Consider the following 22,228-nt stretch of genomic DNA (forward strand, 5'->3'; position numbering starts at 1 on the left):
CATAATAAATACAGGTACAAATATACAACCTATATCAAACTGCTTTCCATCTTGGGGAGGAGAGAGGGAAGGGAGGGGTGGGGGGAGAAAAAAAATTTGGAACTAAAAAATCCAGTGAAAACAAATGTTGAAAACTATCCTTATATTTAATATGTAACTGGAAAATAATAAAATTTTTAAATTTTTAAAAAATACATAAATACAGGTACAATTTACAAGTTTGGTAATATATATGTAATAAGGGGATTGGACAATGAATACCCAACCCCTTTAAGCATGCTTGGATTTGCTCTTCCTGGTGTTGTTGTTGTCTATCCTTCATTCTTTTTTTTTCCCCAGGGCAATGAGGGTTAAGTGACTTGTCCAAGGTCACACAGCTAGTGTCAAGTGTCTAAGGCTGGATTTGAACTCAGGTCCTCCTGAATCCAGGGCCAGCACTTTATCCACTGCAACACCTAGCTGCCCCTATCTATCATTCTTGAAGAGGACCAATGACAAGGAAAGTAATATCCCAACTTGTAAATGAATTGGATTTAAGTGAGGCAGAGCTATCCAAAGTCATTAGCCTCACTGTCTCCTCCAGAGTCATCAGAATCCAGGGACAAGACATAGGTCAAGACAACTGGCAATGACCCCTGGATGCAGTAGGAGATCTTGGCCTTTTTAATCTAAGGTCTTTCACTGCTCTCAGTTTATCTGAGGCAATGTCCATTTCATATTAAAGGCTAGGTAAGAATTGAAGGAAAAAATGGCCTAGTTTGCCTTCATAAAATAATCAGTCTGGGAGGGTGCTGTTTCTGGTATACAAAGTATGTTGCACATATTTTCTGCCTGAAACTTTGGGAAGTTGGTTTTAGCCATGTGTGATTAAGAGTTTGAGAGAGTATGATTTAAAACAGGGCTTCTTAAACTTTTTCCAATCTAGACCCCTTTTCACCTAAGAAATTTTTACCCAGCCCTAGGCACATAGGCATATAAAATAGGTATACATAAACTTTTACTGTTGCCAAATTTTTGTAACCCCCACATTCAGTTACCCACAGTTTAAGAAGGTAGGATTTTAAAAATAAATCTTCTCATTGGCTTCAAAGCTGGGTGATTTGATAACTTAGAAGATTCTAAGCCTGAACCAAACTTACATACAAAAGGGATGACCCACATTCCCTCAGCTTTTTTTTTCCTTCCTGACCACAAGTGGTCCCCTCATATAGGGAAAAGGGAATCTTCCTATGTCCATCCAGGTGCCACATATCCGTGAGCCTCTGTTTGTTTCATATTTATTCTCTTCTGATCTTAGATGAACTTGTATCCAGAGATGGAACTGTCTAAGTGGTGATCTTGTACATTTGGAAAATCCTGAGGATCCATTAGAGCCATCAGAAGACCATCCAGGGGCACCTAGGTGGCGCAGTGGAAAGAGAACTGGCCCTGGATTCAGGAGGACCTGAGTTCAAATCCGGCCTCAGACACTTAACAAGAGCTACTTACTAGCTGTGTGACCCTGGGCAAGTCACTTAACCCCAATTGCCTCACCAAAAAAATAAAATAAAATAAAATTTGGGGGCAGCTAGATGGTGCAGTGGATAGAGCACTGGCCCTGGAGTCAGGAGTACCTGAGTTCGAATCCAGCCTCAGACACTTAACACTTACTAGCTGTGTGACCCTGGGCAAGTCACTTAACCCCAATTGCCTCACTAAAAAAAAAACAAAAACAAAAACAAAAACAGAAGTCCATCCAGTGATCAGATGGAATAGTGGAGTTTGCCAGAGTAGCAGAAACTGACAAAAGACTAGGTACTTATAGATGGCTATGGAAAAGATCCTCACCCAAGTATGGTAGTACCTTCAGGCAATGTGGCCCTTTAAGAGAGACAGTCTAGGGAAGCTAGGTGGCACAGTGGATAAAGCACTGACCCTGGATTTAGGAGGACCTGAGCTCAAATTCGGCCTCAGACATTTGACATTTACTAGCTGTGTGACCCTGGGCAAGTCACTCAGCCCTCATTGCCCTGCAGAGAGAGAGAGAGAGAGGGAGAGAGAGAGAGAGAGAAGCAAGGCACTGACACTCAGAGTCCAGTGAAGAGCTATACCTAAATGGAACTTCAGAAGAACTCCACAAGGGAAGGGGTGTGAGTGAGATTTTCACCAACCCTCAGAGCTAAGTGATTCAACTTCTAACAAATCAATTTTTTGACTAAAAGAATGTAATTTAATGTGCTTTACCTATTTCTTTATTAGCTGAAAGTAATAGTAATGCAACAAATAGTAGATATTATGTAATATGTTCTTATGTATTGTGAACTTTTCCCTTGACCATGATAACAAGTCCATTTGCAATGTTATTAAATGATCAATATCTCTAAACTGAAGGAACCAATCAGCATTGGAGGTTGTTTGATTTTAGGAATTTGCCACAAATGTACATTTGGCTGACTGACAGCCACAATGTTCATGATTTTTTAGATGATGACCATTTGCAAATGCTCATGTTCTGTATCATTTGAAATAAGCTCAAGGGGCATCTAGGTGGCTCAGTGGATAGAGCACTAGCCCTGGATTCAGGAGGACCTGAGTTCAAATCCGGCCTCAGACACTTGACACTTACTTACTAGCTGTGTGACCCTGGGCAAGTCACTTAACCCCAATTGCCTCACCAAAAAAAAGAAAAAAGAAATAGGCTCAGAAGATAATATGGGAGGAGTTGTGTCTAAAATTAGCAGGGTATATAAGCATTTAAACCTTGTAGGGGTAGAAATGCCAGTCTCCGGCTCTGCTGGGGGTCTTTGCAGACTTACCCCTGCCAGAGACCAGCTTTATTGTGAGATAGGCCCTCTCTCAATAAACCTATTTTCTACAGCTTGGAGACTTTGTTTTTCTTTCCTTCATCGAACTTAGAAATTTTCTCCACAGGGGGAAGAGGTCTTCTGGAGCTAGAAGCTGGCAGTGCTTTTTTATCCCATGTGTTCTTTTTTTTTTTTTTTTTTTGCAGTGCAATGAGGGTTAAGTGACTTGCCCAGGGTCACACAGCTAGTAAGTGTCAAGTGTCTGAGACTGGATTTGAACTCAGGTCCTCCTGAATCCAGGGTCAGTGCTTTATCCACTGCACCACCTAGCTGCCCCCCGCCATGTGTTCTTTTCAGATCTACCTCATCATGCTTTAAATTTGAACCCATTTTCTTTAGGGACTTTGTATGTATAAGCAGAGAGTATGCCCCTAATACTTTTGGAGGGGGGCATGTTCTTATAACTAACATTCTTATAAATCTTTAACATACTTGTAAATCCTCCTCAGTAAATTCCTTTACTAAAAACTAATGGACTTCAACTATTTCTCAGTGACAATGGAAATTGTACCTCTGAGAGGTCAGGAGCTCCAGAGCTAGAAATCCCAACATCTCAGGATTATTCCTAGAATCCTATGGAGAGCAGAAGTCATTGCTCTTTAGGGATACAACTTGCTGGTGCAATTGAGAGTTTGGGAAGGAGCCATGAAGGAATTGCTAAGGGTACATAGAATAGGTATAGCATCAAGTCAACAAGCATAGATTAAATATTTACAGACAGTTCTTGCTTTATGTAAATTACACAAATTCAATTTTACTTAAAGAATTCTGAAAGAAATCTGCATTCCTAAAAAACACCTATGTTAACTTTGCTACACAATACTTTGTTCTCTCTATTCCTGCCCCTCACATTGGTGCTCCATGGTCTCCTATCCCCCCACAAAAAAAACCCTCCAACTGCAAGCAGAAAACCAGAGAGACCACAGCCCAGGTCAGATAGGAGAATTGGCTTGACCCCTCCACCCAACCACCCCTGTGTCCAGCCTGTCTGTGTTTGGTCCCCACATGTCTGCCCTCCTCCCCATTCTTCCCAGATGGTTGGCCCTGACCCCTGCATGTTCCTCATCCTGCTCTTACTTCTCTGTCCCCAGTCCTTACAAGTCCCTAAACTTTGTGACACAGGTAAATTCACATTATGTAAAACTCCACTTTATGTAGGGGGCTGCCAAACCACTTAGGTAAAGTGAGACTGTCTGTATTATGTGCCAGACATTGTGGTAGATAAGTCCAGCTCTGTCTTTGGAGACAGAATTTACTAACTTCCATCACTTTCCTAAGTCTATTCTATTTTCTATTCCAAAACCTTTTTGTTTAATTTCTTGAAAAATCTATGCAATTCTCCCTCTAAACTGATCTAACCCTTCCTCCTCCCAAATAAGGGCTCTGAGAAGTATGACCTCTTGAATACAAATTGCCTCTGAATGAATCTCTTTTTGGTACCTTCCTTCTCCCCAACCCTCATCAACACTGCCTACTCAGCCCAGACTGTTGCCTCACAGAATGAGAGAAACAAAAGAACATCAGAAATGGAAGAGACTTGGAGATCAACCTCTAGAGTGGGTTGAATGATTCCCTTTTGCAACATATCTGTGAAGTAATCATCCAGCCCCTGTTTGAAGACCTATGATAAAAGGGAGCCCCCTACCTCCTTAAGGAGTCCATTCTACTTTGGGGCAGCTCTGATGGTGAGTTTTCTTTGTATTCGACTAAAACCTGTCTGTGTAGCATTTTTTCCTTGGTTCTATTTACCAGGGTCAAGAAAAACAAGTCTAATTTCCTTTCCACATTTTAGCCTTTCAAATACTTGAAAGAAGCCATCATGTCCCACTTCCTCCAAATTCTACTTACCACTAGCACCATTACATCAGCTCTTCTCCAAAGTAAACATCCCTACTTCCTTCAACTCATCCCCACGGTCTTCAGGCCTTCCAATAGCTTGGCCAGCCTCCAGCTTATCGATATTCTTCCTCAAGGGTGTATATGATGTTCAGAGAGGAATAACTCCTCTGGTATAAGGACTTGCCAAGCCCTTTTCAGGGCTTCTCATTCACCTTTGGTGTCCACCTTCACCCAACTCTCACCTGTGGATCCAAGAAGCTGCGACATGCATAGTGGCAATACCCCAGTAACACCATCTCAGCAGATGGCCTAGATTAGACTGAACATGACCAATAGACCTCCAACATGTTAATGAGGTAGAGGGATGTCTACCCCAAGCATGTGAAGACATCCCCCGGCACAATGGGCGGATAAGAACAATGTGTTTCAAAAGCCAGAGAGATGACGCAGGCATTGCAGAGTGCTTAGGGTTTGGTCAGCCATTGAAGATGCCAAGGTCATCCACTGCATCCTTGGCCATCACCAGTCATTTTGACTTTTGTTCTGCCACTGGACTTCGATAACTCTGGAAAAGACAGCGAGGCTGATGACTTTGTGCAACTCTGCCTCACTTTAATCCAATTCATGCCTAAGTCAAGACACCACCATGATGGTCATTGGTCCTCTTTGAAAAAGAAGGATGAGGGGCAGCGAGGTGGCGCAGAGGATAGAGCACCAGCCCTGGATTCAGGAGGACCTGAGTTCAAATCCGGCCTCAGACACTTGACACTTACTAGCTGTGTGACCCTGGGCAAGTCACTTAACCCCAATTGCCTCACCCCCTCCAAAAAAAGAATAGTGAAAAAGAAGGATGAACAACAGCATTTTTCCTCAAATGTGGTACTCAGAATCAGATGTGACATCTCCTATGTTCTTTTGTGTTCTTTAGACCCAGAGATTTCGAGGCTCTTTTTGAAATGACAGAGAGGACTCCCCTATTCACCTCAAATTACTTGCTATAACATTACCATATAGACACAGAAAATATCACACAATCAAGGAATTGCTTAATCATTGAATGTTAGACCTGAAAGGGACCTAACAGGTTATCTATGCTACCATCCTCTCTTTATGGATGAATAATAGCTAATAATCTATATAGTGCTTTAATGTTTTCAAAATACATTATAAATATTATCTCATTTGATTCTCACAACAACCCTGGGAGGTAAATGGTATTATTATCTCCATTTCACAGATGATGAAACTGAGGCAATTGATGAAGACAGAGGTTAAGTTTCTTGCCAAGGGTCACACAGCTATTAAGTATCAGAGGCAAAAATAAATAAATGAATAAATAAGTGAATAAATACATGAATAAATGAATGAATAAATAAATAAATAAATAAATAAATACTTTTTTTTCAAGTATCAGAGGTAGATAAACTCAGGTCTTCCTGACTCCATGGCCAGCACTCCAACCACTGTACTTCCTAGCTGACTAAAATATGATTCAGATACCCAATGACCAGTCCCAAACATACAAGTTTCCAGAATCACTCTGTAACCATGCTATGTGGAGACAAAGTCCTTTATCACATAATGGGGTTCAAAATTGTGGTTTTTATGTCACAGAGCCCTTTGGTAGCCTGGTGAAGCCTATGGGACCCTTATCAGAAAAAAATGTTTGTTTTTTTAACATAGGATTACAAAAAAAAAAGCAGTTATGTTAGAATATAGTTATCAAAATATTTTTTAAATCACAGAAGCTAAGAAATCTATACCCTAGGGCTTTTGGGGTTCTGTGGCCTCCAGGTTAAGAATCCCTGCCATTGAACAAAAAAAGACCCATGAGAAACAGAGTGGCGATCTAATTCAGGAAGGAAAGCAACCCCTTTTCACCCCAGAAGTTTTTACCCAACCCCTGTCATATAGGTACATAAACTGGGCATAGAAATCCAACACTTACTGCCAAATTTTTCACTACCCCCACATTCAGTTATTCGACCCCATAAGAGGTTGCAACCCACAGTTTAAGAAACCTTGCTTAAACAACTTAGTATGGCCTCTTTTAAATCCGCTACTCACCCAAATTATATTAATACCATAAATGTGTAAAGGTGTTTACATTTTTAAAACATACTTTCAAGGACATTTTCTCAAATGATCGCTACAAATCTGCAATCAACCTGTGAGGTAGGCATGGCAAGTATCCATTTCATAGATGAGGAAACAGGCTTAGGAAAGTGGAGTAATTTGCCCAAGGATGTCTAGCTGATGGAGCTGGAACTCGACCCCAGGTCTTCTGACTCCGAGTCTAGCGCTTTTTATATTGCCCCTACCTATCCACGCCCTAAAAAAAAACAAGTTCTGGATTATGTGTCAGTTTAAGATGAGCTGTGCTAAGAGGGTCCCTCCATTCATGCGGATAACTGAAAGCTCACCACACTTTGTAACTGTTCTTCCGCCTGCAGCAATTTCCTCTCCCTTTCCTCCCCAGGGTACCATCCATACACACATCCCCGTACCCTTCACCATTCATTTCCCCCGCAGCCTCCTTCCCTTTGTCCCCCAGCATATCAACCAACCCACTTCTCCTGCTCCCGGGCACATTTCCCATCCTGGAGCATCCCGGCTTTCCTCTCGGCTCAGCTAATTATCCTTTTAACTTGCGTTGGCTTATTTTTATAGCGAGATCTGCCGGTTTATTTTTATCTACCTCTCCATAATGGTCTCAGGCCGTTATTCGGGAAGCCCTCGGCACTGTGCTGTTCCCCCAATTTACAATTGCAATTATGATCTCCGACAGAAACAAATGCAGCTGGCGTCAATTTTAAGCAATATTTTGATCATAATAATTAAAAAAGTAACTTATGGCATGCACGCATTAGATAAATTAATGTAATTCCAAGTCCCTGTTAAAAGGCATGCGAAGGAGAGAGGAATGAAGAAGGAAATGTCGTTCCTGAACTCTTGGGGAGCTTTCGGAATCCATCTCAAGCTCTGTGGTTGGTCCCTCTACACACAAATTAACTTTCACATTGAGTTTAATATCTGTGTGTCCTTCAAGTTGAACGCTCCCCCTCCCCCCCGCCCCAGCCCCATCTGAAATTGCTGGTTATTAAGGTATTTGGGTGTAAACAAGCACATTTCACTTGTCACTGCTCAGCTCCTGTTCTGCCGGCATCCGGACAGGCAGCGGAAAGGATATTAGCATCATTTTCTTTCAATTGCATGGTGCTGTCAGGATATCCCAAATTGCGGTCAAAAGAGCACCAAGTTGGGGGGGTTTAGACTTCCCTGAATCCTCCTCCCCATTCCCATCCCACTTCCTTGCCAAGCCTCCCTCTGAAGGTCCCCTTTCCCTCCAAAGCAAGACCTCTCCGATCAGAGACAGCCTGATGACAAACGGTATAGAACACAAGACTTGGAGTCCGGAAGACCTGAGTTCGACGCCTACCTCAAACCACTTACTAGCTGTGTGACCCTGGGCAAGTCATTAACATCTCTCACCTTCAACTGCTTCTTTGGCAAAATGGGGATAATAATAAGGCCTATCTCACAGGGTGGCCGTGAAGATCAAATGAGGTAATATATGCCAAGTGCTTTGCAAACCTTAAAAGTGCTGGATACATGTGAGCTATTATTAGCCTTCCAGACACCTTCCCTGAAGAAAAAAACATCAGACAAAAAGTGTCACTAGAAGTGTTCAAGGAAACAAAGGATGATTACCTGTCAGAGATGTTACAGAAGGAGCTTCCTGGCACTGGGTAGAAGAGTGGCTCAGTGGAGGGAGCCCTGGATGTGGAGAATGAGGACCTGGGTTCAAATCCTGACTCCACCACTTATTGCCTGTATGACCTTGGTCAAGTCCCTTCTACCCTTTGACCCTTAGTTTCTTCATCTGTAAAATGGGGGTGTTGGACTAGATCAGAGTTTCTTAAACTTTTTCCACTAGCAACCCATTTTCACCTAAGAAATTTTTATGTGACCCCCGATAAATATGTATATAAAATAGGCATACCTTTTCCTGTTGCCAAATTTTTCACGATCCCCAAATGGAGTTGCAACCCACAGTTTGAGAAGCTGTGGACTAGATGACCTCTAAGATCTCTTCTGTGATGATTGAGTCTATTGGCCCTCCCTGGTCTCCTCAGAAAGCATGCCAAGCAGCGATCCCTTTGTAGGATGTCAGGTAAATGACTATCAGCCTCCCTGCCCAATCAATGGCTGCCCTGTCCACGGAATCCCTGCCTATACTTCCCATTGTAAACCCTAAACCATTCTTCTTTAAACTGCTTCACTGGCTCCTCCTCCTCCTCCTGAACCCTACAGGTGAATGTAGGCGCAGGCATTCTCTCTGTCTCTCTGTCTCTCTCTCTGTCTCTCTGTCTATCTCTGTCTCTCTCTCTCTGGCTCTCTGGCTCTCTCTCTGTCTGTCTGTCTCTCTCTCTCTCTCTCTCTCTGTGTCTCTCTGTGGGTCTCTCTCTCCTTTTTGTTCACTATGTTTAGCAGATTGTAGTGAAATAAAAAACAGTTAGAGATAACATACATTTTCATAACTTCCATTATCCTTTCTATAAAAATTACTTCAAGGGTGTGCTGGAGCCAACTCAAACTATCTCTAGAGAGCCAATTGTTAAATTTTCAGTGCTAGCATTTACACCTCAAAAATCTGCAAGTACTACAAATTAGGGGCTTGGTTTATTGTTTTGTTGATTTCGTAGGCTTAAAGTGAGGAAGAAAATGTTAAGGATGCAGATTAAATATAAAAGTGTGTTGTGCATACTCCCCCCATCCCCAGCCAGTTGTTAAATAATGATGGGGACACTCCTGTTTCTAAATGTGATGAATGTGAATAATCAGGGCCACAGAGATAGTAAGATGAGTCCTTACTCCCCAGAACAATATAGGATCTGTTGGCCTAGGCAACCTAAAGTCATCTCCCTTCAATTTTTCCCTCTTGACAATAATGCTGAGTTTAAGACAAAGAGCAATCTCACTGATGCTAGTGATTGCCAGACCAGCCCTATCCTATGGGTCACTGAGAGATGATGAGAGACATAGCTCAACTTTCACACCCATGGTAGTGCTGGGCTCCACTTCCCTTCGAGTCTCTTGCTAGGGTTGTGAGGCCCCAGTGTGGTTTCTCTCTGTGGGAAATGAGGCACAGAAGATTTCTCTCTCTCTCTCTCTCTCTCTCTCTCTCTCTCTCTCTCTCTCTCTCTCTCTCTCTCTCTCTCTCTCTCTCTCTCTTTTCTGTATGTGTGTCCTAGGAGATTAGGGATCCCTGAGACATTTCCACTGGTCTTTTCTGCTCTGGGATTTTTCAAGTGGGATGAGAACAGAACCTAAACAGAACTAAATGAATTGTCTGGGATAATATTGGACCAGAGGTCTGGCTGATTGATATGTAGCTGGTGTAGTAAATAGAGATCATAATACTTAGAGAAGTGAGAACTATGTCCAAATCTTACCTCAGGTGTTTAATTAGGATGCTAATTAAGGAAGTGAGTTTAGGAAGATTAATCTGGCATCATTTTATAGGACTATTAGGTGGGATAGAAACTAGAAAAAGGGAGATGAGTAAGGATATGGTTGTAAATGCCCAGGTATGCAGTGATGGGGGTCTGGAATAGGGAGAGTCTGGACTCATGGATGAATCACAACTTCTCAGAGCCTCGGTTTCCTGATATATTATTTACACTACTGCACTTAGAAGATTGTTGTGAGAAAAGTCAGTCAGTTAATAAGCATTTATTAAATACCTATTATGTGCCAGGCACTGCGCTAAGAACTGTGGATACAAAGAAAGACAAAAAGACTGCCCCTGCTCTCAAGGGGCTTAGGACCTAATGGGGGAGACAACAGCCAAACAGCTTTGTACAAAGAAGCTCTGTACAGAATAAATAAGAAATAATCAGTTGAAAAAAGACACTAGAATTAAGAGGTATTGGGGAAGACTTCCTGTAGAAGGTGGAATTTTATTTTATTTTATTATTTTTTTTGCAGGGCAATGAGGGTTAAGTGACTTGCCCAGGGTCACACAGCTAGTAAGTGTCAAGTGTCTGAGGCCAGATATGAACTCAGGTCCTCCTGAATCTAGGATCAGTGCTTTATCCACTGCCACAGCTAGCTGCCCCCAGAAGGTGGAATTTTAACTAGGACTTGAAGTCAAGAAAGTCAGGAGGTGGAGATGAGGAAAGAGAACATTCCAAGGGTGGGCAGCAGACAGTGAAAATTCCTGGAATAAGGAGATGGAGAGTGTAGTCAAAGAACAGCGAGGAGAGCCCTGTCATTGGATCATAGAGTATATGGGGGTGGGAGCAGGGGTAGGGTAAATGTAAGAAGACTGGAAAGGTAGGGAGTGGCTAGGTTAGGAAGGGCTTTGAATGCCTGAAATATCATCACCATTGATTGACTCAGGTTTTGGTATTCAACACCTTCTCAGCTCCCTTCAGTAGCCTCTTCCCTATTACCAAAGGGCTGGAAGGTGGAGCAATAAACTCTTCCCAAAACTTTCCTTTTAAAAAAATTTTTTTTTAATTTATGGAATAAAACAAGCATTTTCATAACATAGTATAATAAAAAAGATGATTGCACATGAAACTGCAAATCAATTATGTACAACTTACTATTCCTTTTTTTTCTTACTATTCCTTTTAAATATATAATAAAGTTCTCATGTAAATTTCTTTTTTTCTTCCCTCCCCTGCACCTCCCCCACCCTAGAGTTGGCTTCCATTAGACACAAATAGGTATGTGTGTGTATATATGTATGTATGTATATACATACACACATATTATATATGTAAAATTATTCTACACATGCTTCTATTGATCAGCTCTTTCCCTGGATGCAGAGAGTGTCTTCCTTCATAGGTCCTTGATAGTTATTTGGGGTATTTATCATACCTTTCCTTTTCCTTAAGCTCTCCCTTATAGAGGGCTCAGAACCTTCAGAATTCTCCAGGTAATTAATTCTCCATTATCCATCAGCAGCTCTTCTTGGTTTTGATTCCAGAACAACATATTCCCACCCCACCTGGAGCCCTCCCCCTCTTAGCTTCCTTTTGTGTGTTATCTTCTTCTATTAGATTGTAAACTTCTTAAGGGCAGGGACTGTCTTTTGTCTTTCTTTGCATCCTGGATGGTTAGCACTGGGTCTGGCACATAGTAGATGCTTAAGAACCAGTTTATTGAATTGAATTATATTTGATCTTGGAGATAATAGGGGGCCACTGGAGTACTATGAGTTGGGGGGGGGGGTAACATGATCAAACCTATGCTTTGGGAAAATCTCTTTCCTGGCTAAAGGGGGGGATGGATTAGAGTAGAGACTTATGGCAGGCTGACCAAGCAGCAGGTTATTGCGGTGGTCTAAGAATGAGAAGATGATGATAATGTGGTGATGTCAGTATCATAGATGAGAGTGTCTTCAAAAGATGTTGCAATTGTGAAATCAAAAGGCCTTGGCAACAGATTAAATAAGGGATTGGGGTGAGAGATAGTGAAGATTTGAGGATGACACATAGTTTGTGAGCCTGTGGGACTGGTGATACTCTCAACAGCAACGAGACAGGGGAAGATTTGGAGGGAAAGATAATGAAGTCGCTTTTGAACATGGTGAATTCAAGATATCAATGGGATATCAAGTTCAAGATGTCTAATACATAGTTGGAGGTACAGCAAAGAGGTTAGGAGTGGACAATTAGATTTGAGAATCATTAGCAAAGAGATGATACTTGAATCCATGAGAGCTGATGAGATCCCCAAGTGAAAAGTATACAGAGAGAAAAGAAGGGGACTCAGGATAAAGTCCTATGGGAAATCCATGATTAGTGAGCATGACTTGAGTGAAGATCCAGCAAACACTGAGACAGAGCAGTCAGATCAGTAGGAGGAGAACCAGAAGTTCTGGACATAAGAAGTGTCCCCAAAGCTTAGAGAGAAGAGAGTATCAAGGAAGGAAGGACCAACAGTATCAAAGGCTGTGGAGGGGTCAAAAAAGAGATTGAGAAAAGGGTATTGGATTTGGCAATTAAGATATCGCTAATAGGGGCAGCTAGGTGGTACAGTGGATAAAGCACTGGTCTTGGATTCAGGAGGACCTGAGTTCAAATCTGGCCTCAGACACTTGACACTTACTAGCTGTGTGACCCTGGGCAAGTCACTTAACCCCCACTACCCCACAAAAAACAAAAACAAAAAAAAGATATCACTGATAAATTTGCAGAAATCAGCTTCAGTTGAATAATGAGGCCAGAAGTCAGATTAGAGAGTTAAGGCCTTCTCAAGGAATTTAGCCACAAATGACAGGAGGCATATGGGATATGGATAGGGCAAGTGAGGGTTTTTTTGAGGATAGGGGAGACATGAGCATGTATAAAAGCGATAAGGAAGTTACACGTTGACAGGGAGAGACTAAAGATAACAAGCAAGATAGTAGAGATGATAGAGCGGACAGTTGGGATGAGAATGGGATCACTAGTGCATGTAGAAGGGCTGGCCAGGGCAATAAGGACTGCTTCATCATGTTGTTGTTGCTGTTCCTCTTATGTTTTCAAAGAGGACCAATTATATCAGAGGGTGATGTCTTGACTCTCAAGTAAATTAGATTTTAGTGAGGCAGAGTCGCACAATGTCATCAGCCTCACTCTCTCCTCCAGAGTCAGTGAAATCCAGTAGCAAGAAAAAAGTCAGGATGACAGGTGATGGCCCGGGATGTAGTGGATAACCTGGGCCTCTTCAGTGTCTGACCAAGCTCTAAGTGCACCACAGTGCCTGCTTCAGTCACCTTTGTGGCCATTGGAATGAACTGTTCTCATCTGCCCATTCGGAGGGGAAAGTCTTCATATGCCTGGGGTAGACATCCCGTTAACTCACTGACAGGTCTGAGGTCTGTGGGTTACCCTCAACCTGGTTTAGCACAGTTTTACAGGGTGTGGCCACTGAACACTCTACAGCTTCTTGGAGCCCCAGGTGAGAGTTGGGTGCCAATTGAACACATCCAAAGATGGATGAAGAGCCCTGAAAAGGGCTTGGCAAGGCCTCACACCAGAGATGTTACTCCTCCTGAACACTTCCTACACCCCACTTCGTCGTGTGAGAAAGGAGTGAAAGAGATAGTGACACAAAAAGCATGTGGGTGATATGAGATAAGGAAGAAGAGAGAAGAGGGAACTCTTGGCATATGGCCTCAATTTTTTCTGTAAAATATGAGGAAGGATAGCTAGGTGGTGCAGTAGATAGAGCACTGGCCCTGGATTCAGGAGGACTTGAGTTCAAATCTGGCCTCAGACACTTGACTTACTAGCTGTGTGACCCTGGGCAAGTCACTTAACCCTCATTGCCCCGCCAAAAAAATATATATGAGGCAAGGTTCTCAACTGAGAGGGTGAAGAAATGGGGATCCATGAGAAGCTTGAGGAGGGATGAAAAGGTTTGGAAGTGCCATTTTGGTGAGTGGGATAGTTGTTGTTGTTGTTGTTTGCCATTCTCCTTCATTCTCCAAGAGGACCATGACATCAGGGTGATGTCATGATTTACAGGATTGGATTTAAGTGAGGAAGGGCTGTGAAAAGTCAACAACCTCACTGTCTCCTCCGGAGCCATCTGGGTCCAGTGGCAAGATACACATCAGGACAATTTGAGATGGCTCCCAAGTGGGATAGTAAGGTGATAAGGGAGGTTGAATAGGATTACCTCACAGCAGTAAGGGCCCACCTGACCCAATGAGCACAGTCACATGATTTTCTCTACCTTTCAGCAGCACATGTATAGGAAGGAAGGCTTCAGATGGGAGGAGTCATCCAAGACTGATGAAAATGTTTCTAAAGGTCAATATAAATGTGAATTATCATCTTCTCAAGTGTTTCCTTCTTGTAATTATGGCCAAGACTGTGGGAAAGCTGCAGTAGTTGGTGTTGTATCTGTATCTCAAGACTTGACCTCTCTCCCAAGCTGCTGTCGTCTGCCTCCAACTACCTACAGAACATTTTGACCTGGATACTCTGGTGGGACTTCAAATTCAATATGCCCCAATCTTCTTGTGAGCAAGAACCGTGTCTCCTTTATCTTTGCTTCCCACTCTGTTCCTAGAATGAGTGCCGAGCTCTACATAGCAAGTGGGTGCTGGGTAAATATTTATTCAACTGAGTTATTGCCTTTTCCACAAACCCACTCCTCCTCCAGACCTCTCTGCTTTTATCAATGACATTGTCAAGTCCTGAAATAAATCAAAACCATGAGTTGAGGAGTAAAGTGTCTTTAATTGAGATAACTGATAACGATTTTCTGTCACCCTGGAGGATGCCCAATGGATTTTCCAATCAAAGAGGCCCATGGAAAAGTTTTTATAGTTTTAGGAGGAGAGGGGGAGGAGATAGGTGAGGTAGCAAGGTCTGGTCAAGACATCCCAGTGGCCCTTGGCAATCTGGGCAAGGGAAACCGCTTCATTCTGGCTGTTTTGTCCTCCATGCCATGGATCCCAATGGAAGGGGGCAAGGAAATTAGAAGTTGGAGATCCAGTTTAAGCTAGGTTTTTTTACAAGGTAAAATCCTAGGGTGGGAGGACTTAGGGTTCAGCTCAACCTAATTGAGAGTAAATAGTTTAAGAGTATGAATGCAATGTCATTACTGAAATTCTGACATTACTAGGATCATTCAAGGGAGTGGCAAATAATATTAATTTTGGTATTTACAATTTCTGTCCTTATATTAACAATTTTCTGTCAGCATCTTCATTCTTCCAGGCTCAAAACCTTGGAGTGATTTGTTATTTATTCTGTCCTTTAGACCTCACCTCTGAGCACCAGGTCCTGTTGTGGAGCACCTTTTAAATATTTCTTGCATCATCTAAGCATCTTTAAACATCTTTACCTTCCTTTCCACTTGACCCACAGAACCCCGCCTTGAAGCCCAGAAGCCCATGGATGCATGCCTGGAGTATTACGACAGCTTCCTAACTATTCTCCCTGCTTCTAGTTTTTCTCTCATCTAATCCATTTTATACATGGAAGCCAGATCAATCTTCCTAAAGCAAGGTTACTAACACCTCACGCCCGTAAAACTCCTCGCTGATGACTTGCCAAGTCCTTTTTGCCTAGCTCTCAAGGCCCTCCACCACCTGGCCCCACTCTGTCTCTGGAATCTTTTCTCCCAAAGACCCTCCAAATTTGGGCAAAGCCCAACTTGTCTTTGGTCCATAAAAATTCCTTAGCTGTCCAACCCCAGGCAAGTCAGGTTTCCTCTTCTGGTAAATGGGCATAATAATATGAACTATCTACTTGGGTTGTTGTTAATATATTTAAAGTACTTTTCAAACCTAAGAGCTATATAAATGCTAGCTATTAGCTCTTATTATTCATTCTTAATCATCTTCCCACCCAGGAGAAACTTCCACCTCCTCCCCTCCCACTTCTCTATGGTGACTGTCTCTCTCTGATTACTATATCTGGAAAAGTCCCAGCCCAACTCCCAGGCTAGTCATTCCAAATCCTTGACAATCACCTTGGTTGTACTCGGGTACCCTTTCTTCCTCCACCCCCACTCTGCTCTTACTATGTAGTGTGTTAATCTAGTCTCCTAGCCTTACAATCCCATGTTTGCCTTGTTGAGTTGTTTTTTAGTCATGTCAGACCTCTTGTACCCCCCATTTGGGGTTTTCTAGGCAGGGATACTGGAGTGGTTTGCCATTTCCTTCTTCTCTAGCTTATTTGACAGATGAGGAAATTAAGGCAGACAGGGGTAAGTGACTTGCCCAGGGTCACACAGCTACTAAGTGTCTGAGCCTGGATTTGAACTCACAAAGATGAATCATCTTGACTGCAGGCCAGGCCCTTTATCCACTGTGCCACCTAGCTGTCCCCAGAGCCCTATTTACCATTCCTTAACTTTCTAGACCAAAATGCCTTTCCTGGCCACACATCCCTTTTGTATGTTGTCTTCCCCAATAGAATGTAAGGTCCTAGAGGCCAGGGACTTTTCACATTTTTATCCCCCCGGGTTTAGCACAATGCTTGACTGTAGTAAGTGCTTTCATAAATGTTTATTCATTCTCACCTCAGTACCTCCCCCCGGGAGAGCTGCCCAGTGCTCTCTCCTCTGTCTATTCACATCCTAACTGACCTTCAAAGTCTAACTCAAGGTCCCTCTACATCCCCCAGGCTCTTTCAGTCTACTCCAATCTTCTCTGATCTTACAGAATCTTAGTATTGGAATGAACCACCATCCCCATAAGGTTATGTAGTCCCACTTCCTACCCAGCACAAGAATCCTTTTATAGATACTTCAGCATGCAGTCGAATCTCTATTTCCAGGGACCTCATTACCTCAAGTGTTAGAAATGGGCCTCCTTATAACTTACATCCCTCTGAAAATATAGAACAAGGTCAATCCTTCCGTGTAATAATAGCATTTATATAGATCTTTGAGGCTTTGCAAAGCGATTTACATCTATTTACAAGTATCTCATCTGATCTTCACTACATTTCTGGGAGGTGGGTATCATGATTATCCCCATCTCACAGATTTGCTCAGGATCACACAGCTAAAAAAGTGTCTGATGCAGGATTTGAACTCAGGCCTTCCTTGACTTCAAGTTTAGAGCTCTCTCTACTGTGCCCCCTAGCTGCTCCAATAAAATGAAATAGAATTTGTCAAATGCTATTACTATGATTACATTCATTTCAGGCTTCTAAGGGTTTAACACATTTTACCTATATTATCTCATTAGATAGCTTTAAAATCACTCCAGGCAGTACGAGTATCATTAAAACCCATTTTACAGATAAGGGAACTAAGGGTCAGAAAGGAGACGTGTGCTTTGCCCAAGATCACATAGCTAGGAAGTAACCGGGGCAGAATTTGAACCCAGGTCATCTGACTCTAGGCCCAAGAGTGTCCACTACACTATGCTGCCTCAGAAGGGAAGGAGCAGCTCCCTGGTGAACTTTGCAATTCTCCCATGGTCCTTTGGCTCATTCTTTCCTTTTACCTATGTCCTCAAAAACATTTTTTGTGCCACAGAAATCAGACAACAGGCTCTCATTTGCACAGCTAAGGCAGTGAGCTCAGGGGATGGCTATGAACTAGATTTTGAATCCACAGGCAAAGGATAGATTGACTGGTTGTAAAGGGTTAGAAGGATAGATTTGCAGGGGGTGGGTTGGGGGTGGAGCTCTAAGCCTGAAATATAGGAACTGACCGACTCACCTGTATCCTATTCTGAAAAGAAAGGCTCTTACATTTTTCTTTATTCCCAAATGTCCCCAGAATATGAAGAAAATAAAATAAGTCAGCTGAATGCCAGAGTTGATCCCCCAGGAGGGTTATTCTGAAATCCTGATTGCTTCAAGGATTGTGGACGTCCCTCGTTGTTGTGGGACATCCGTAAACCTTTGGGGGGATCTGCTCTCTTGACCATCCCTATCCACTATAGTGCTGCTACCAGAAGAAATTTCACTATAAAGTCATCCCCCCTCCCTTCCTCATTCCTCTCCTCCTTTTCCCTTTCCTTCCCTTACTACTAACAGCCAAAGTCTGTTTTTACCATTTTTCTTACCAGTGGGGAAAGAGGTAAAATGCACAATAAAATAATAATAATAACAATAATAACTCAAATCTTAATAGCTTCGTGTATAATGGTATACAAAACCTCACAACTGTAGCAGATAACAACTGTTTGGGTGAAGATGCTGGGGCACAGGGAGATGGCTTGGCTTCTTACCCGTGGGCACACAGCTGCTATTCAGTGACAAGGCTGGGATTTTAAATATTCTGACTCCCAAAACTATGCTCTTTCTACACTAGGGCATTCTGCTACTGAAAGTAATGAGTGCTATATACTATTCAGAGTCATGATCCTTATCCCCAAATGTTCTCAACTCAACTAAGTCTAGCTCCCTTTTTCTATCTGTGTGATCTTAAGTAAATCTTTTCATTTAGCTCAACCTCAGTTTCCTCCTCTGGAAATCATAAGCATCATCTACCTCGAAGTTTGTTAGGGAGAGGGTAGGGAGGGTTGGGATCGATCGCTGATTTCATTTGTGTAGGACAGTGGTATCAAACTCAAATGAAAACCTAGGGGCAGCTAGGTGGTGCAGTGGATAGAGCACCAGCCCTGGACTCAGGAGGACCTGAGTTCAAATCTGACCTCAGACACTTGACACTTACTAGCTATGTGACCCTGGGCAAGTCACTTAACCCCAATTGCTTCACAAAAAAAAAAAAAAAAGAAAGAAAAGAAAAAGATCCCTGCAGGTGCATATTGGCTTAGGAAACTACATGTTTACATTATCTACGTTTTGTTGCATTTTTTAAATTTTGTTAAATATTTCCCAATCACATTTTAATGTAGTTCTGACTGCACTAAGAGTGTTGTGGGATGCATAAAGCCCTAGGCCCCAGCGTAGAGGGCTCTATTATCAATTTACCTAAGTTACAACTTTATTGACTTTGAGATAGGGAACTGAGTGATTAAATGACTTGCCCAGGGTTGCACTGTCAGTGTCAGTAAAGCAGCTAGGTGGCACACTGGATAGAGTGCCAGATCTGGAGTCAGGAAGACCTGAGTTCAAATCTGCCCTCTCAGATAGTTACTAGCTGTATGACCCAGGGCAAGTCACTTATTCTGTTTGCCTCGGTTTCTTCAACTATAACATGAGCTGGAGAATGTTTAAGGGCTGTTAAGGGGTCCCCTGAGCTTGGCTTTTTGAGTTGCTATATTTTCCAGAAACACTGCACTCAGAGTATGCAGGAGTCCCTGAACGTGTCAAGAATGAAGCTCCCCTTCAGCAGACATAATTTGTTGTTGCACCCCAAGGTGGACTCCCTGTGTGTCCTTGGGAGGCAAGACAGGCACCAACTAGTCTGTGCCAGGCTGGGATATTGTTTGTGCAACTGGGGTCCTTTGCAGATTAGCAGACCCTCCTATCTTCATAGTCTAAGCAATTCCCAAGGGGAAAAAAAAGAGACTTTTGTCATCACCTTGCTCCTCCCTGTGGGGAGTGGTTTCGTCTTTTTTTTTTCCACCTTTGCTACACATTCCCCCTCTCAGGTTATGCCCCTTCCTCCCTTTGTCCTGCTATTATAAAACTGTAAACTTTATTTTATTATTATTATATTATGTCATAAACTATAAGCCCATTGGGTTCCCATGCATGTTCATTTCTCTTGTAATAAACCTGGTTTTCGCCTAAGTCACATGATGTTGTGATTGCCTGTTGACAAGAAGGAAATCGGCAAACCACTCCAGTATCTCTGCCAAGAAAATCCCAAACAGGGTCATGGAGAGTCAGACATCATTGAACAACACACGGTCAGTATGAGATGAACCCAAGTCCATGCTGGCTCTGAGGCATACTCTCCACTAAAGTATGCCTTTCATTTCAGTGGGTTGTGGTAAGGAAATAGTTTGTAAACTTTTAAAATATGGATTAAACATTGTTATGTTACTCTAATTCTAATTCTCATTGTTAGGAGGCTGAGCTGAGACAGGGTGGGACAGGTCAGTCAGTCAATCAACAAGCATTTATTAAATGCTTATACACGCTGTTCTGGAGGCTGAGAAGGAAAAGACATAAATGAAACAATCCCTGCCCTTCCGGAATGTCTGTTGTATCAATTGATTGTGGAGTGAGAAAGTTTAGCCCTGGTTCTCTTTGCCATCTCCATAGCCTATAAAATCTTGCTATTTTGCTCATATCTGTTTTATTTTAAGCCAAAGGGATATTTGAAGATGGCTCTTGCCAACTCAGAGTTCCTCTGTTATATCTCATCCCATCTTCCTAGAAAAGCTATAACTAGTATAAGCTAAATAGGGCTTTGCCCCAGGATGCAAAAACAGAGGTAGGCACTTCATTCCCATGGCCATCACTGGGCCCTGGCCTTCCCTCACAGTCATCTGCCAGCCCATTTTGTCATATGTGGGAATCATCTGACCACCAGTGCCCTTGAGGGGATTAGTGTAGGACCTCCCCCACCTCCTTTAATCAAGACAACAACTGCAATTGGATTATTCTCCTAGCTACTGAGACAACCCATGAGTCTTCTCCCCCACCTAGTCAACTATTTTTGCTCCCAGGTAAAAATATTCCTAGTTCCAGCTTTACTCCCAAGTTCAGTATCCCTATTCCCCTGCAGAGATCTAAAGAATGGGGTGTTTCGTTCATTGCTTCTGAGAATGAGGTACCAGAGCAAAGAAGAAAGGACCAGGTTATCCAGAGGGCATGAGGGATGTGCACTTGATCATAACCGGGCAATTTAATGATTTGGGAAGAAATCTGAGCATCTAAAGGACCCCTGACAGAAATTTGTCAACTCTTCATTTTCCACATGCAAATGATCCCACTTTCTGCCTTTGCCAAGGGCAAATGTGTCATCTTTTTGTTATTGCCAACTCTTCTTATTTACACCCTTTGTTGACATGATCAATAGCTCTGTTTCTGTTCACTCTCTTGTTCTGCTTTTTGGCATTTTGGTTTTCTTAATCTATGATTTTGTTGCTCTAGGGAACTCCCTCTACCAGCGCAAATATAGCTAATATTTATATAGTGCTTTAAAGTTTGCAAAGTACTTTTCATATCTTACCTCATTTTTGACTCAAAAACAATCCTGTGAGATAGATGCTATGTGAGGAAACAGGTTGAGAGAGGTCAAGTGACTTATCTAGGGTCACAAAGCTAGTAAAAATTTGAGATAGGATTTGAACTCCAGTCTTCCTAATTCTAATGCTTTATCCATTGCTCCTCAGTTGCTCAAGTTTACCAGGGTCACACAGACCCATGTGTCAGAGGTGTGACTTAGCCCTAGACATCCTGACTCTGACCTCAATTGCCGGTCTACTATGCCACAACGCCTCTTACTCTCCTAAAGGTTTTTTAAATAAAAATACTCAGTTGTACCCAATAAATGATGAAACCAGAAAGACCACAAGTAGAGCCAAAGGGAGAAACTTGGTGCCCTTCATCTGTCAGAGAGCATTAGCAGCATAGAATGAGGGAGCTTAAAGGGGAAGCTGGAAATGGATCAAGTTTTTTGTTCATTGTTTGGCTAGAATATTTTAGGTTCTTAGAACATTAGATGTTCAAGTGTAAGAACTAAAACACAACTCAAAGCTAAATTGAAATGTATTTGGAATATTCCCACCACCAATCATTACAGATGATGGAAAGCTAACTCTATGATCCAATATGGTTCCCCCAGGCCCATCCTCAATGGAGAAGGGCCATCAGTGTCCCTGTGAAGCTATAAAAGGGAAAGAACCACAACTGGTCAGAAAAATGTGATCCAAAGGCAGAATAGGGTACAAGAAAGGAGAGTAGCCATCAAAGGAGGGACTTTAGATATTATCTGGTCCAACCCTTTCATGAAACCAGTCATGAAACTAAGGTCTAAGTGACTTGCCTAAGGTAACACAATGAATGCCAGAGCTCTATCTTGAAACCAGACCCTTTTTCTTTTCTTTCTTTAAAGTCTCTCAATTGACTGAAATCTACAGTAGAGAATATAGTTTATTGTTTATATATCCCACTCCCCACCCCCATCCCCTACCAAAGCATTTCAGC

This window comes from Dromiciops gliroides, chromosome 3 (genome assembly GCF_019393635.1).
Source record: "Dromiciops gliroides isolate mDroGli1 chromosome 3, mDroGli1.pri, whole genome shotgun sequence".
Taxonomy (NCBI): domain Eukaryota; kingdom Metazoa; phylum Chordata; class Mammalia; order Microbiotheria; family Microbiotheriidae; genus Dromiciops; species Dromiciops gliroides.